Genomic DNA, 5,000 nt, shown 5'->3' on the forward strand with positions numbered 1-5,000 from the left:
TTTGTGCCTTGTAATTAAGAAAAAAAAGTTTTAAATATAAAAAGACAGGAGTTTAACGTCCAATATTCCGCCTTAAAAGTTTAGGGAGGACAACAGAAGAGGGTCAAGTCAGGTCCGGCTAGACGTTGGCGCTGGTCTTGACAGCTCCGACGAAAGTCCAGATGTGGTGCCAGCCAGCGGCGGGATACTCATTCAAAAAAAGTTTCATCAACCTCCTAACTTACTGAATGGAGGATGTTGCTACAAGTCTGAGGAAAAGTCAGTGTTGTCTTTCTCATACACATCCGTACATATTCCGGTGTCTCCGCCAAGGTATTTGCATTGGTATAACATCCGAGAGAGACGGCTGAACCAAGATATGCGCTGTACATGAAGTCTGCTGTGATGTTTCAGTGCGCACCGATAGTCCTCTAAACTACTGCACTTAGCGCTTCGCCAGCCCACTTTTTTTTTGCGTCACCCAGAGAGCAGGAGAGCGCCAAGGGAGGTCAAGTGCCTCGTTAAAGCAAGATAGAGATCCCCTTAGATAAGGTAACCCGAAACACTTAGTCTGCGTCCTGAGGAGTAATATTTAAATTCACTGGAGGAGCGATTCTGAGGATGAGTGCATAGCAAAAGTTAAGAGTAGGCTACTTTTTTATTGATTTCAGCGACTGGAGATTTGGTTAAAAAGGTGATGATGAAGATGATTATGAGGAGGAGGGAGAAAGGATCAGGTTAAGAATAATAATGAAGATGTTTTTTTGATTAATGATGATTAGATAATGAAGATGAATTAGATTTTATCTTAAAATCGAACCATGATTTTCAACTCCTGTGTGTATTTGCATCTGTGTACACTGACACACTTTTTGTATCCTGCAATGACAAAAAGAGCTAACAACTGGGGAAATTGAATTCTTCACTGTATACCTACATTCTTAATTTTACTCTTTAGCACTTCAGAGTAGATCTTATTTAGAAAGCAATTATGTTCATTCTACAATGAATTAAAAGCGAGCTTTTTTGTGTGTGTGTGTTTCACTTCCACAAAGTTGCGTAAATATCCTGACTCATTTTCCCTTGTACGGGTGAAGATCTTACACTTCCCATAATACAACAGCATCTTTTCAATACACCACCCATCCTGTTGTAAACAGGAGGTACCGTTTACATCATCAGGGTTGATTATTTTGTCCGACTCTAGAAATATCTTCCAGAGGCTGTGTAACAATGACAAGTAAACTTATTTTGATGTGTAAAATCAATGGCGTTGTCCTTTATTTTATTTTATTTTTTCAGTGAACAAGAATCTGTTTTAAAACACCAATATTTGTACTGGAGGTGGGTTTCTTTGTTTGAATTATGTCAATGTGAGGACCCTCCTGCCCTATGAGTAGAAAATGTACCATGAAAAACTGTGGGGTTGTTAAAATTGTCGGCTGAAGTTCCCATTGCTCTCTGACCTTGTCTGTGTGTCATGGCCTTTAATCTTTCCATTTAAATGACTATAAACTATAACAAACAGCTCCCTCGTTGATGAAGACCACATGATATCACTCATCTCAGTGCTTTATGAGCAGCCTAGAATAAAGATGCAGAAACCACAAATAAAAAGGTTTTCCCCCCACCAGTAGAGGGAAGCAAGCATTCTGCCAGCATGGAGTCACCAGAGTAGTAAAACACTACACAAGTTTAGCATTCAGACACACTTAAGTTGCCATACACAAATTTAGAAGATCAGGGAAACAATCCCACATCAAATTTTCTCAGAGAGATTTATCACAGATCTGGAAGATTTGCCCGGGACAGCAACTTTGTGTTTAATTATTTCAAGGCATGTAAGGAAAGCAGGCGTGTTAGTAGACTTGGTGGTTTTTGTGACTTTTGGTTTGGTTCTACAGCAGGATGTATTGCACGCTGTCATCCCGATCTTTCTGTCTCTCATCATGACTGATGACAACGTTACTTTCTGAATCACAGTTCCTTATTAACATGACTCATACCCCCTGTCTCCACTTAGAGAACTAAACACAGCAGCAGAAAGCACCGCATTTGTGACACTATTATGAGAGCGAGTGAGGCAGAAGCAAAGAGAACTTATTTAGACATAAAACATAGTCATGATAAAGATAAATATACTCATGAAAAGTCATAAAATAGAAAATAAATTATTTTTATTTTATTTTATTTATTTACTGCCAATTTGTAACATTAGTTATCTCATTGCACTTTTCATAGAGCAGGTCTAGATCGTACTCTTCTTAGTAATATTAAGAGAGACCCAACAGTTCCCACCATGAGCAAGCACAAGGAGGTAGAAACCTTGAGCAGAACCATGACTGAGGACAACCGGTTGTGGGATAATTTGACTTACTGAATCAGAATTATGAGATGAGTTGTATCTTTGACTTAAAACAAGAATATAACTTTTGAAAAAACAATTGATACACTTAAAAATGGAAAGCTGCATCTATAAGCAGTAAAACACACCTTTGCTCAGGTCATTGCTCTGCAAAAGCCTTACTTGGTGTGGTAAGACCAGTAGCTCATCAAGACTAATGTTAGCTAATGCTAACAAACTTTAGCAAGACCTTGTTTCTGAAATGACATTACAGAATTTTCTGACTTTCTGACTTTAATCCCATAATTGTCACTTAAGTTCTCTTTAAGTGACCTGTTTCATAGAGCCTGTTGTTTAAAGCAGGTCTATATTAATTAACATCTGCTGAACAAAATTTATAAATGCTTTTTAATCGTCACTGTGGCAGCAAGTGACAATTAAATATAATTGTAATGCTAAAACATAGAGTAAGAAAAGCACAAGTAGAGAAAAGTAAGAAAGTTAAATAAATATCTACCAAAACATTGCTAACTAGCCTACTGGTTATATTAAAATTGCATTTTTTATTTGTTGGAGGAATGTGTTGTTTCGTCTTTAAAAAGTTACACAGTCTCGCTTAATTAAAGTTAAAAAAGTGAGATAGTAAGTAAAATTATGAGATAGAAAGATAAACATTTAATATACCATGAGTGTTTTTTTTATTTTATAACAACACATTTTTCATCATATATTTCATCAAGTTTTGACTTACTAAGTAAGTAAAAATATAACGAAGTAAGTCAAAATTAGAAGACAGCAAGTCAAGAATTTTTACTTACCATTTTTTTCAATGGGACCCTTTCTTCCACAAGTTAAAGTCAGAAATGTAAATTTTGTGCTCAGATTTGACGTCTCCGACGTCAAATGATTTACTCACTATTAAGTCAATTTGGAGCAGGGAAGAGAACACAGTTAACATATTCATGCTATGGACTTATTACACATTATTCATATGAAAAGGATATTTTGCACACACACACACACACACACACACACACACATAATACACACAACTTCCACATCTGGACTGGAGTTCCCTGCCAAGGACCCTATCGTCTTCTCTCTCTCTCTCTCTCTCTCTCTCTCTCTCTCACACACACACACACACAGACACCTTTAATTGTTTCCCATTCTTCACCAGAGAGTATGTTCCTGTTCAGTTACATTCATTATAAATGATGTGGGAAATGTTTCAGTGCTGGTCTCAGGTCAACTTGACTCCTGTGTCTAGAGACATAAAGACTTTATTTTTGTCAAACGCTGATGCCAGGTTCATTTCAGAGTTCCCTATTTTGTGCCTGAACGTTTTTGTTTTAACATGATTTTCCTGTAGCCATTGAAAACATTTATTATTTTTTATCTTGCACAGCTCACTCTCACTCACACTGCTACATGAAATATGAACCTGCTGAGCATTTAATTCAATAATAAGCCAAAACACTGACTTTTCCCAACAGTGCAGATATATTTGTCGAGTTGCAGCGTCTGGTTCAATTGAAACGTTATTGTCCTGCAGGGACAGACATGGCCGAGCTAAGTTTTCACAGTCTGGTGGCGAGTGCCATGTAAACACATTAGGTCATACAGTATTTATGAATATATAGTTTCTGGTCCTGTGCAATCAGACTGTTAACTTTTAGTTTAGCAGTGTAATATAACTGCAGTGATTTAATACAAAAATATAAAACATGGAAATTGAAGTTTTTATCTTTAAGCTTCTTTATGTTTGTCTTCTGTCAGACAAATCAAGTTTAATAACTTCTCTGTTAAGACTCGATTTTTCATGTGGCTCAACAGAAAGTCTGTCTCACAAAGACAGGCATTTATTTCCCAGTTATTTCCTCCTGTAACAAATAGTAAATGCTTTTCCAACTTGTAGCATGCAAATTTAGGTTCCTTGTTCCGCGATTAACTTCTAGCCAAAGCGACACTCCTAACTTTTTTAACATGAAAACATCACATTCAAAATGTTTGATGGAATGAAAGTAAAGCAAGTAGTTATATGTGAAATAAAAGTAAATTCTTGATGACAACATGAGTCAATCACTTGACTTACAACCACCTTACAAAACAAAGTTTTGGCTCCACATTTAGCATTAATGCCCACTATATACACAGTAATGGCAACATATAGAATTCCTATATTACCATTTCAGTGTTAAAGACGGAATCAGTCCAAAGTTACCATGGTTTTCAATCAAGCATGAAAGCAGCAATGCTGTGGTTATATATAACCACCAGATCATTTCCTTCCTGTTAACTACAAAGTTCAACTGCATCGCTGCTTTTATGTGTGATAGAAAACCATGGTAACCTTGGTCTGATTACGTCTTTCACACTTGTAAAGTCAATGGTGATATGTAAATGGTCCATCCATCTTTTAGATCTTTTACAGGGTCGTGAGAGGGGGTTCTGGAAACATTCTCAGCTGACATTGGCCGAGAGGCGGGGTACACCCTGGACAGGTCGCATGATGAAGTATATGACTGCCTTTTACACTGTAGAGGGTTCCCATTGTGTCTTGACTTTGGGTCATTTTACACAGTACAGTAATGGGCTTTCATTAGTTTGGACTGCCCTTCCTTTACTCCCATGAACTTCTTAAGATTGACTTCATTGTTACAGAAGTAGCAGAGTG

Source organism: Micropterus dolomieu, linkage group LG07, assembly GCF_021292245.1.
Source record: "Micropterus dolomieu isolate WLL.071019.BEF.003 ecotype Adirondacks linkage group LG07, ASM2129224v1, whole genome shotgun sequence".
In the NCBI taxonomy this organism is placed as follows: domain Eukaryota; kingdom Metazoa; phylum Chordata; class Actinopteri; order Centrarchiformes; family Centrarchidae; genus Micropterus; species Micropterus dolomieu.